Raw genomic sequence first — 12669 nt, forward strand, 5'->3', positions numbered from 1 at the left:
CACTGTGATGACCAACGAAGATGTATGATTCAAATTTTCTTTTGGTATTTCTTCCGCCATGAACGCAATTTTTTGCTTTTCCCACTCTTTCAAGGGTGATGTTTTTTCTACCGCCATAACTTTCTTTCCTTTAAAATTTCGTTTATGTATTCTTCCTTTGATGTTTTCATGGAATTCATTAATCAAGCTTTTTGTTATCATATTACACTCCAATCTTTTGCCATTTTCATTAATTCTATTCATCTTTCTTCTAACTGATTCACTGATTTATTTAATCACTTTCTTGATTTTAATATTCTCAATCAACAATCTTCAAATTTCGATCTTCAATCTCCTTGTTTTTAGCGTCATTATGTAGTTGCAGGAAATCCTACACTACACCCCTCATATGATTTCATTGTTGATCCACCCATTTTTAGGTTTACACTCTTAATTTTATTAATAAATCTTTGGATGTTCTTACAAGAAAGATAAAGAAATCAAGAATGATCTCTGTTGTGGATTTTCTCTCTCCTGTTTACTTGTTTCTTACTCAAAAAAGATCTCTCCCTTTCTTTACAACTCGAACGACAATTTATAAGGAAATACATAATGCATGACAACTAATCTGTCCTTTATTTTCGGATATGGTTTGCGACATTCTCGCAACCTTACAAATGTTAATTTCGCAAGCTCTCTAATTTTCGCAGGACTATCACATCTTTCTCATGATCCTTGCTGACGTCTTTTCTGAAATTGTTCTGCGACGCTATTGTGCTGCACCATTCATAATTTCGCTGAGACATAATTGTTGCGAGATTCTGATCCTACACTTTGGCCCAGGAATCTTTGTATCCAAATAACAATTGTCCTCCATCCAGCGGCATCCCAAGGACTACACCTTCTGGAATATACTTCATCTTCATTTCTTTTGAGACAAGGTGTTTCTCTTTCTTTCGAGGAGGATTTTTATTTTTGGATTCTCCTTCTTCTTGCGCACCGCTAGGTTGTCCTACTTCTGGTGCTTCCGGTTGAACACTAGGTTAAATTTCAGCTTGTGATTGTGGAACACTTGGTTCTACAATTTCTTGAACGCCAGTTGGTTGAACACCTTCTTGACTTCCTTTCTGAGTTCCATCTTGAGCACTTTAAGTGGATTTAGCAGTACTAGCTCTCCTGGAATTAGCTGTCAAGTTCTTACGCCTTTCCATCCTTGCAATATCTGAGACAATTGAATCTTCGTCTTTTTTACCTCGCCTATCCCTAAACAACAAAATAAATTACAATAGGTTCGTAAACATATGTTAACAAACTATACAATATATACAATCGGAAGTTAATCTAAATCGAAATACCCGAGTATACATAATCGGTAGGTTGAGTTAACCATTAGCCTCTGATATTCATAATCGAAAGTCTGAGTTCAACATAAGAAGCCGAATATAAATAATCGGAAACAAAAGGAAAGTTTTTTCTAGCGAATTTTACAATCTAAAATATCTATCATAATCGAAAGACATATTTCAACACTCTCTTACGAATAAACATAATCGAAAGCCAAATGAAAGTCTATCTTACCAAATAAACAACAATCGGAAGCCATACAAAAAAATTTACAAAACATATCATTCTATGTCCAGAAAATACTTAACTTGTTGAGTCTAAGAAATCGGAAGCAAATTACAAAACATATCATCTGATTAGTGTGTCTCTATAACTTGTAGTTCCCTAGTATATTCGGTAGGCAAAATCACATTTAACTTCCGATTATGGTAAGATTAGGGCTCTGTAAAAAACAAGGTTACAAAATCGGTAGGAAACCTAAAAATTTATAACTCGAATATGAACACCGTTCTTGTGGAATGAAGAATTCGACCACAATCAGAAGTTAAAAACAATAACTAACCTACCGATTCCGTGTAATAACCGAAAACCCTAAAAAAATCATGGATTTGTCGAATTGAAGCAATAGAAACCAAAAAATGGTAGAATCTTACCTAATCGGGACCATTTGAAGTTTCTTGAGAGTTTGGCTATCAGAATCACCTACATCAGAGACATCATCTTCTTCATCTTCTTCATGTTCTTTAGTGAGAATCTCTTTATTACGGGCATGCAGTCCAATGTTTTGATCGTCACCACGAAAGACGTTTTTGGTTCGGTAGTTAATATCCATCTAATTGCTACTGATTTTTATAGTAGCCCCAAATTTCAAATAACCAAAATTCTAAAGTTTTCGAATTTCTCGACTTTCCTAATCGGTAATTTATACATTTTCTTTTATTCCGATTTTATAGTAGCCTCAAATTTCATAATAGCAAAATTCTAAAGATTTCGAATTTCTATATTTTAACAATCAGTAGTTTATAGAGTTTCATGTTTCTACCGATTATGATACAAGCCAGATACGCATTTGGTACAAATATATATTAATCGGTAGTATGTTTTCGTCACTTAACTCCCGATTTAGTATTAACAATCGGAAACAAAATAACTTCCGATTATGTAAGGGAATTATCATATTCTACTGAACTTTAGGACATCCCTTAACGTTGTATATAGGTTGGGAATAAAAAAGTCGCCCCAATTCTTTTGGGGTCGCCCCTAAAAATGCCAGGCTTTTTTAATCCAAAAGAACAAAATTCCGGGATACCAAATAAAAGTAAAATCATGTTGTAAACAAGGACCATTGTATGTATATATATTTTTTCCTGGCTTGATAGGGGTATACCCAGATTAATAAGGGTATACCCAATTTTAGGTGGACTCTTTTTTAAGGGCAAAGGAGGAGTCCTAATAGGTAAAGTTACAAAACTACCCTTATCCTTTATAATTATAGTTACCCTAAATCAGTTTTCATTCTCTTCATTTCATCTTCTTCTCTTCTTCTTCTCCTCCTCAAACACCTAACCGGCTCCTCCATCCCCCACCACCGAAACTCGTCGATTAATTCGTCGTAATCGTCGATCAAAAGTTCTGATTAATCTTCAAAAATGGAACCACCACGTCGGAAGGGAACTCATATGAAAGACGCTAATAGAAAACCCAATGAATACAATCCTGGATTTGCAAAATTAGTTCAACAAAAAGAGAAGAAAAAAATGGTTGAAGAAGAAGAAATCGTAGCCGCTGAAAAAGGAGAAAGGTGCGACTAAGAAAATAAGGGCCTACTTAAATTCACTATAGTACTTCAATTTCATGTTTGCATGTCAAATTAGGTCATAAAATCAAAATTGTGAATTTGCAGTTATTCAGCCGGCAAGGTGTTTGTTCCACGACCTTGCCGATATTTCATAGCTAGGTTTAGTCGGCAAGCTCTTAGGTTGGAGATCTTTCCGGCTGTTTAGTATATGTAACTGCTACTTGAAGGGTCGGCAAGGTATTCAACCTAGGACCCTGCCGGCTTCAGTTTCTTTTTTAGCCGGTGGGTTATAAATTTGTACCATGCCGGCTGTATTTCAATTTTTTAGTATCTCCTGATGCCTTGAATTTTGAAAGTCGGAATGGTATTTGAATACCACCCTGCCGGCTTTGTGTTAGCCGACATTGTTTTTATTATAGAGTCTACCGACTATTGATATTGAAAACCCAGTGTTCAAGTTGTTATAAGCTGGCAGGCTATTGGAATAAGACCCTGCCGACTAGAATTTAGCCGGCATGTAGTTTAGATATCGACCCTTCCGACTTTTGTATAGCCGGCAAGGTTATATTTGTCGACCCTGTCGACTATTGAATTTTTTAATAATTGTTCTTGTTTAGGTCGCAAAAGGGAAAGAATAAAACTGCTACTCCTCCTTCAAGACCTCCTCGTGTTGGTGAAAAACTCTTGACTGCAACACATCGAGGGGAATTTGTTGACTCGGGGACACTCAAGATCCGTGTACGGAATGATTCTCAACCACCATCGGAACCAAGTGATTCGGATGAACCTTCAGATGAAGACCAATCAATTCCATCTTGTAGAAGAGGTGATGATGATGATGTAGTTGAAAGAACTTCGGCTGCTGGAGGAGGAAACAATGATGATGATGATGGTGATCAAGATATGCCACATGTTGAAGGAGGTAATGATGATGATGGTAATGGATATAAATAAAAGGATTGAGAAGATGAAATTGTTGAATAGGAAGAGGAAGAGGAACAAGAAGAAGAATAAGGTGGATAACAAACTCAAGATGCAAATGCAACCACAACCGAAAGACAGAAAAGGGTTATCACTAAACCAGTTGATTCCCACATCCATCCCTCTCACTTGATGGTTAGACTGAAACCATGTGGGCCTCAAAAGGGAACCCCATAAGATGGTGGACATGTTATTTTTGGATACAAAGACTCATGGGCATGTCAAATCCATAATACTATCGTAAGTAATCTCAATCCGTCTTTGTTTTTTATTTAAGTGTATCTATCTTAAATTTGCGTCAAGTGTTTGTATCTCTTTTCATTTTGTTTTTTTAGTATTTCGGATCAAAAACATGCCATCCGTCTCATGAGGTGCCAAGCTTCATGTTCAGTGACTAAGAACTGAGATCATGACGATGAATGTGACGAGGTGCAAGCGATTGTCAAGAACTCTGGTTTGTGGCATGCGGTGGAGAGTTCGAATATTGAGCATGGTAGAGTTACCGTATCTGCATTCTGTGAGAGGTTCTACGGAGAGAATGATACAATGTTATTCCCATTCTATGAGATGGCGATAACTCCCGATGATTCTCATAAAATTCTAGGCCTCGAGGTTGAGGGAAAAGCAAACATTGATGGCTTCGATAATAAAATTTCTTGGGAGGGTATCTTCAAATTGAGCAAAACTTTGTTCAGTTGGGATCAGATTGAGATGGATTCTATGCTTGCGATGAAGGATGGTCATCTAAGAAAGAAGTTTAATCTGAAGAAGTTGAAGGACACATTATCTGGGACCAAGAAAATCTATAATGAGGAAGGAAGGGTGGACTTGGTGCGAATCAATGCTACCGCGTCAGCTTATTTGCTATACATCCTGGGCAAATGTATCTTCCCCAACAGTTCCGGAAGCTTGGTCGACGTCAGGTATATGCAACTGGATCCCTTAGATAAGATGCATGAGTATTCTTGGGGTACTGCAGTGGTCGCCTTCTTGAACAATGAATTGACAAAAGGGTTCAAGGGCACTCACTGCGCAAGTTAACTGAAATATATGTCTCTTCCAGGTAATTTTCTTGTCTAAATCATTTATATTTGCAAAATTCTCGTAAAATAATATTCTTACTAAACTTAGTGTTTGGATTGGTTTGGATATATAAGCACTTCCCTACTTTGGTGAAAGACAACTCCTACATCAAAGTGGATGAGAATGTTGCTATTGATAATCCAAGAGGGAAAAGATACAGTTTTAAGGGTGGTCAGGATAAGGAAATGCCGCAATAGCTTATCAAAATCTGAATCACCATCGACAAATTGACTGCGGATGAGGTAATATTTGATCCATATCGAGATGCTAGAAATCAAGGTTTAATCCAAATGAGAGATGATGTTGCATTATACTACGGTCCCTTGTTGTGCACCATGGATATTCAATGTACGATCCACATCGGGTAATGCGACAATTGGGTTATGTCCAAAAAGAACCCAATTTCGATGCTGAGTCGGACTTTAAAGTGCTAAGGGAGGACTGCACCACAAAGTTGCTTACGTTCCAGCTCCAATTAAAGATCATTGGAAAGAAAGACGTGGTTGTAAAGTCGATACGAGTCTTTTGGACGAGGTGACAGAAGGTCATGAAGCTCATGAGAGATGCATTTCGTGGTACTTTGGTTGGGCTCGTCCTACTATGATTAGGGAAATGATTGCTGAAGAATTGGCTCGTAAGAGGAATATAGCATCAAAAGATCCAGCAACAAGTCTTAAGTTCTTTGTAAGTATTTTTAGAGTTGATCTTATTGTTTTAACATTACATTACGGAATCATCCTATTAATTGTTTGTTGTTTAATTGAAAATAGAAGGAGCATTTGAATAGCCTTATGAGGGTGATGTGTTGCGCGAGAGAAAGAGGAGAGCCTTTGTCGATTGAAGAGCAAAGCAAGCACATTGAATTTTCTAGCAATGTTGACAATGAGGATGCCACCGAATTGTTCAAGCAAGCTGATGCTGAAGTAAAGAGGGAAGAAAAAACCAGGAGGGAAGCACAAGCCAAGATGACTGAAAAAAAGGGAGGTCCATCCCGTGGTAGTGAATGTAGTAGTAGTGGTGGTGCTCCTAAACAGGGCCGTGGTTGTGGTCGTGGTGGTGAATGAATGCATTCCTAGTTTATTTCTTTATGTTGTGGTAGACAAATGTTAAGGTTAACGGTTGGACAAATGTTTTTTTTTAAGGTTTAGGGACATGTTTTCGTATTTTGGACAAAAAGTGTTGGATTTATAGTTGTTGAATGAATGGTTTTTTTAGATATGTAAAGTTTTAATACTTACGCCGGCATGCTTTTGTAAAGTTACATTGCCGACTAAACCAGGGCCGGCAAGGTTGTGAATTGTCAGACTGTAGGCCCTGACAGCGGAATTGGTGTAGTTACCAGGGTCGGCAAGGTAAGCAGATTAATACCTAGCCGGCTGTTGTACAACCGATAAGGTATTATCTTATCGACCTTGCCTACTATGTGTTGCTGAAAATACCTTCTTCTGATGCCTAAAATCATCATAAGGTAGGCATGGTTATAAAATATGACCTTGACGACTATATCATAGCCGACACTCTAGTGACCAAATACCATTCTGACGGTTTTACAGAAGAAAATGAACTCCTGATGCCTAAAATCATCATAAGGTCAGCATGGTAACAAAATTTAGACCCTTCCTACCAAACTTAGTCGGCATATTGGGGAAACAAAAACCTCGCCATCCAATTCAAAATTCAAAATTTTGCAATTACAATTTGATTGATTGACCACCATAAAGGCCAAATTTGGGCACCATCCTATAAATACACTACTTCTCTCTATAAAACAACACGCAACTATTTGCATATACTCTCCTAAGCTCATATCATCATACACTCCATCTAACTCACCCAATAGCTCTCTACATACAACAATGGCATCATTTGATTCAAACAAGTATTTGGCAATCACCAAAGCTTGGTGCGCGGAAACTCGAGTTAAACATCAATCCTCCATAAGGATGGATGCCGAAACCTTTTGGGCTAGGGTACACAACAAATTTAGACAAGAGTTTGGGAATCCTAATGGAAGAAGTGTTCAATAAGTCCATGATAAGCACCTAGTCATCGAAAATGCGATACTTGCTTATTTAGCTCTCCAACCCAGGATTTTCAACGCTACCAACTTCAACTTGTCCATTGAACAATTTGTAAGTGTTTTTGTGGTTTATTTTACGTGATCCATGTTGTTTGATCTTCCTACTAACACCACTAACAAATTAAGTTTGTGTTTTGTTTTTGTAGCATGAAGTTATCAAAGCGCACTACTTGGAGGAAAAGGGGGAAGCATTCGCATTCGATGCAAGCTATGACTTCATTGTCTACAAAATCCCGGAGTATGCCCCAGATTTCATGCAGGCCGGAGATGACTGAGATTCCTCCAACGAAGATTGATGGTTTTAGTCTAGGTTTTGTGGGTAGATCTCTATGTAAACCCTCACGAGACTATAATTCGTCCACTAGGGTCGCCTAGGGGTTCAAAGGCTTGATCCACATGCTAAGTGCATTCATTTTTCCGTCGACAGGAGTTATATTTTATGTTTCAATCAATGTAGTAACCAAAATTGCATGAATAAAGTGAATTCCATCTATTAGAATTCAGTTTTCTTTTTGGGGATAACTAAAGTCCGCAAGATTGTAAGATTACTACAGTGCCGACTAAATGATAGTCGGAAAGATAAGAAAGTTAATAAATGCCGACTACAGATAGCCGGCAAGGTAAGAAATCAATACCATGCCAAACACCGACGCATTTATAACAATCTTCAATGTGTCAAAAATAATAAAGCCAGCATTTTCTTTATTCGTATACCTTGCCGGCCATTTTAAGTCGGCATTTTCTTCATTCATCGACCTTGCCGGCGAATATTGGTCGGCATGATCTTCATTAGTCGACCTTACCGACTTTTCATACTTTCAGAACTGAAAGTGTTGATTTCTTCTTTGATTTTGAGTATGATTTCATACAATAGATTTGCAATCCCCTTTTTAGAAGTGTTTCGGTTGTGTGCTTTCATTTTCGTTGTAAGAGATATTCTCAAAAAAAAAATCATCCCACAAAAGTTCAATCAAAAATAAAATTTCATAACTTAAATTCATAAATTTTAATCTATTCAATAAATTTAAACTTAATTAATTAATCTAATCAAAATTTTAGTGTTAATTAAACAAGGATAATTTAGTCATTTAGAAAATACATGATTAAGGGGTGGCTTGGTTTACTTTAAAATGACCCAGATTTTGTCTCATTAGGTATACCCCAATTAATCCGGGTATACCACAATCAAGCAAGGTATTTTAATACCTATATTAGTAATTCATTGGCGCTTTCAGCTTCTATCTGAACTGTTATTGTCATTGACAAGAAGAAAAAGGGCATGCAAGTCATTCAGAGTCGCGACAGAGGGACAGCACCTAGACAGTAGCCACTACCTTTTCCGTACAAACGTCTGGAAATCCAGAGGGACGCAGGAAGAGGAGGATTAGTCTGAAGATTTTGTTATGTTGCTAGAAATCCCAGAGCTGCTAATACGACAGACTTGTGAACACACAAACAAACACAAAAATTCTATTGCTCACACCACCACCACCACCACCACCACCGCCACCCTCGTGAGCACAAAACAAATTAAAAACTGCTGCAATTTTAGGTGCTGTGAATCCGAGAGTTCCTAAGGCTGGTACTCCGTACTCCCAACAGACCCCTCTCCTGACATGTGCAAAGAAAGGAAAGAATTTGAATGCAAACTTGAATACCCAGTACCTTATTAATTGATGGTTATACCTTATACGCACTTCACCTTATCATCATGTTCATGATAGCGTCACGGTCATCCTTTTGCTCAAGGCAGACAACTTTACTTGGCAAAAATAAAATAAAATGATAATAATAATAATAATAAAACGGGTCCCTAACTCAGCTGGTCATCCCGTTCTCCAAAATTTAATGCGTTCCAGGAGGTCCCAGGTTTGAATCCCCCAAAACATAATATTGCAGGAATTAACATGGAAGGTAGTATTAGTTTGTCTCCCTTGTGACACAATCTCAGTCCCCTCCCGCCGTTTCGACTCTTTTGGCTAGGTTACTCATGAGGCTCACTGGTAAGTTAGCACAGCAACCTGTTCAATTAATGTAGTAGTATGTCGTTGGAGCTTAGCTTGTTAGGTTTCCAACTAGTTTCATGTCATATTTATCCATTAAATAATAAATAATTCTCCTGTGATCAGCACCATATCCCATAGTCACATAACCTCGTTTAATTGATGGTCCGAAATACTAATTAGGAGCCTGGCACTGGAAGACAAACAAGGTCACTCAAACCTAGTTTGAGTCATATTATCCAAATATTTAATAATAACTAATCCACCCTTATCTAACTAGCGATAATCTCATTTAGTTACGTTAATCTAACTTAATTACAGTTTAACTTTTCTTTTTAATTTCTTTTTTTTTTAATTTTCTGTTTGCAATTTCTTTTATTCTTTTTTATTTTTTGTATGAAAAGTCGTCATAATAAATTTTTTAAACAATGCGCCTATAAAGTGTCATTAGTGTTTTCAGTGACGACTCCAAGTGTCGTTACTACTTTTAATGACGACTGTACAATGTCGTTAATGTTTCACTGACGACTCCGCAGTAACGACATTTTAGAATGGTCACTGAAAACATTAACGACACTGTAGAGTTGTCATGAAAACAGTGACGACAATTAGAGTCGTCATTGAAAATATTAACGACACTTTAGGGTCGTCATTGAAAATATTAACGACACTTTAGGTTATCATGAAAACAATGACGACACTTAGAATCGTCATTGAAAACAGTAACGATTATAAAGACTCGTCATTGAAACAATAACGACACTTAAGACTCGTCATTGAAAACAATAACGACTCTTTAGACTCGTCATTGATTTAAAAAATAAAATAAAATAAGAAGTAAAACAATATTTTCACTATATTATTTATACGTCCCTGAAATTTTTTAGGTGCAAATAAAATGGGTGAGGTCCCTAATTAGTTTTTAGGACCCCCAATTAAACGAGGTTACATAATCTCCTGTCTTCGTAATTACATGACAAATATTAGTACTAGTACAACCGTTATCACGATGGGAGGGTCGACCGAAGAAGAATTTGAAGATAGGGTTTGTCTACGACTACTTTCGCCTCGTTTCAAGAAAAGTGATACTTTCGTTTTGTTTCAGAAAAAGTGGTACTTTCGCTTTGTTTTAGAAAAAGTGATATTTTCGCTCTATTTTAGAAAAAGTGATACTTTCGCCCCGTTTCAGAAAAAGTGTTACGTTCACCCCGTTTCAAAAAAATATATCACTTTTTCAGAAATGGGGCGAACGTATTACTTTTTCTAAAACGGGGCGAAAGTATCACTTTCTTGAAAAAGAGCGAAAGTATCATTTTTCCTGAAACGGAATGTGAAAGTATCACTTTTCCAGAAACGGAAAATCAGTCGATCTGTAAACCAAAATATGATTGCATGATGTGTTATGCATCCTTTGTGGTGGTTTGCGTAATGACTATGCATTCAATTTTCGAGAATTGTGTCTAAAGTGAAAGTATCACTACTCTTGAGACGGAGGGAGTACATTGTTTTATTAGTTTCAACGGAAAATCAGTCGATGCATAGACCAAAATATGGTACATAAAGTATTATGTATCCTTTGGAGTGGTTTCCATAATGAATATACATTTAATTTTCTTAAATTGTGCCTAAAATAATAAATACCTCCGAATTTTTCGTAAAAACTCTAAATTTGATATTGTTGTTTGTACTCGTTGCATAGAATTTTTTACAACCTTTCCAACGAGATAAAATTTATAAAATTCCAAGGCACAGATTTTTAGATATGTTATATTAAAGTTTGTTTTCCAATTATACTCCTAAAAAATAGGATACATAAGGAGTTATAATAATTGGACTAAAAGGAAGGGATAATTGTGTCAAATGAAAAAGACTAACCATGGACATCAAATCCAATCTTTTTGTAACTTGTTTTTTTTTTTGTTGTTGATAGGCTAAAGTCGAACCCAGGCCTCTACCCAAATCTAGCCAGTTGGACTAGCCACATTGCTAGACCCAACCCCGTCAAACCCCTATATACAACTAAATTAAATACAAACCTCTACTACGGTGGGGATCTAACCGCTGAATTCCTCCTTAATGAAGTTGATGGGATACCACTGAGCTATGCTCTTGGACCCAATTCAGGAACAAATTATGACGTAGACTCTCCCTCGATGAAGTGATCTTAGGCGAGCGCCCTTCCAAAGTGCAATGGAAGTCAACTAACATATGTCATGATTCTTCTTGATCAACCATAAACCCCATCCAGATAAGTATAAAAAGTGATGACTTTGATTTTACAAAAAAGTGACCATATAAAGTTCTCCCTCCGTTCGCTCGGTCGGCCCAATTAATCTTATCTTAATAATATTAATAACATAATGATCTTTCAAATGCCATGCTTCAAGGAAAAAGAAAAAAACCATATGAATGATGATGATGCCTAGTCATATATATTTAGTCACACAATGCAAGTCCGTGTATAAGGTTAACAGTAGAGCTGCACAAAACCGACTCAACCCAGTAACCCAACCCACACCCGCCTGAAATTAACCGCACTTGACCCAACCCACTTAGGAGCGGGTCGACTATGGGTCACAACATCAAGACCCATCGTATGGTGGGTCGACTGTGGGTGACAACTTTCCTCACCCGACCCAACCCACCCACCCACCTAAATATTTCTAAATTAATGCTAACCCTTAGATTACCTATCCTAGATGAACCACATCCATTGAAGTGATAATATATAATGCCTAAACCTAATCATCGGTAACTTCTCTTCACTGAAGAGTCTTTAATCAGTTCCCTTCAACGGCAGTCTCAGAGGCTCAGTTTATTTTTCATTTTCTCTTCGCTTTGTAAATCAAATCACAGCATCACCAGCAGCAATCAATCAACATCGTCACCAGTAAACCAACAACCAAAGGTGAGACTAGGAATCATTGTAATTTGTAAATACTAATTAGGGTTTTGTTTCCTAAGATTGATTTTGGGTTGGCTTATTTCAATTGGGTTCTTAATGTAATGTTCATTGTATTTTATGGTGGGTAACCCACCACCCACCCGATCCAACCCACCGTAATGTGGGTCGGGTGAAAATCGACCATTGTAATGTTGGGTTGGTTACGGGTGACAATTTCTGTTACCCACCATCAGTGGGTTGGGTGACGGGTGAGGCCAAACCCGACCCAACCCGACCCATGTGCAGCCCTAGTTAACAGTACAGCAGCTACGACTACGTAAACAGTTAAGCCAAGAATGGTCGATGATCAAGTTAACTTTGGACTCGCACAAGAACAAATACACCGAATGCTGTATCGGCTTCAAGGTATCCGATTCCCGTGTGTTACTTAGGCAATGTCATTCGACTTTTTCAAGATTTATCAAGTGGTATAGTATTTTTCAAGATCAATTTATAA

The 12669-nt window shown here is 37.3% G+C and overlaps 1 non-coding gene across 1 annotated transcript; it reads right to left on the reverse strand.

Moving 5' to 3' along the window:
- Positions 1-11362: 11362 nt before the first annotated feature.
- LOC113343396 lies at positions 11363-11524 on the reverse strand. Its single transcript, XR_003357227.1, has one exon. It is a non-coding gene; the product is annotated as a U1 spliceosomal RNA (small nuclear RNA).
- Between the last annotated feature and the right edge of the window lie 1145 nt (positions 11525-12669).

The sequence above is a fragment of the Papaver somniferum genome, unplaced genomic scaffold (assembly GCF_003573695.1).
Source record: "Papaver somniferum cultivar HN1 unplaced genomic scaffold, ASM357369v1 unplaced-scaffold_57, whole genome shotgun sequence".
Lineage (NCBI taxonomy): Eukaryota > Viridiplantae > Streptophyta > Magnoliopsida > Ranunculales > Papaveraceae > Papaver > Papaver somniferum.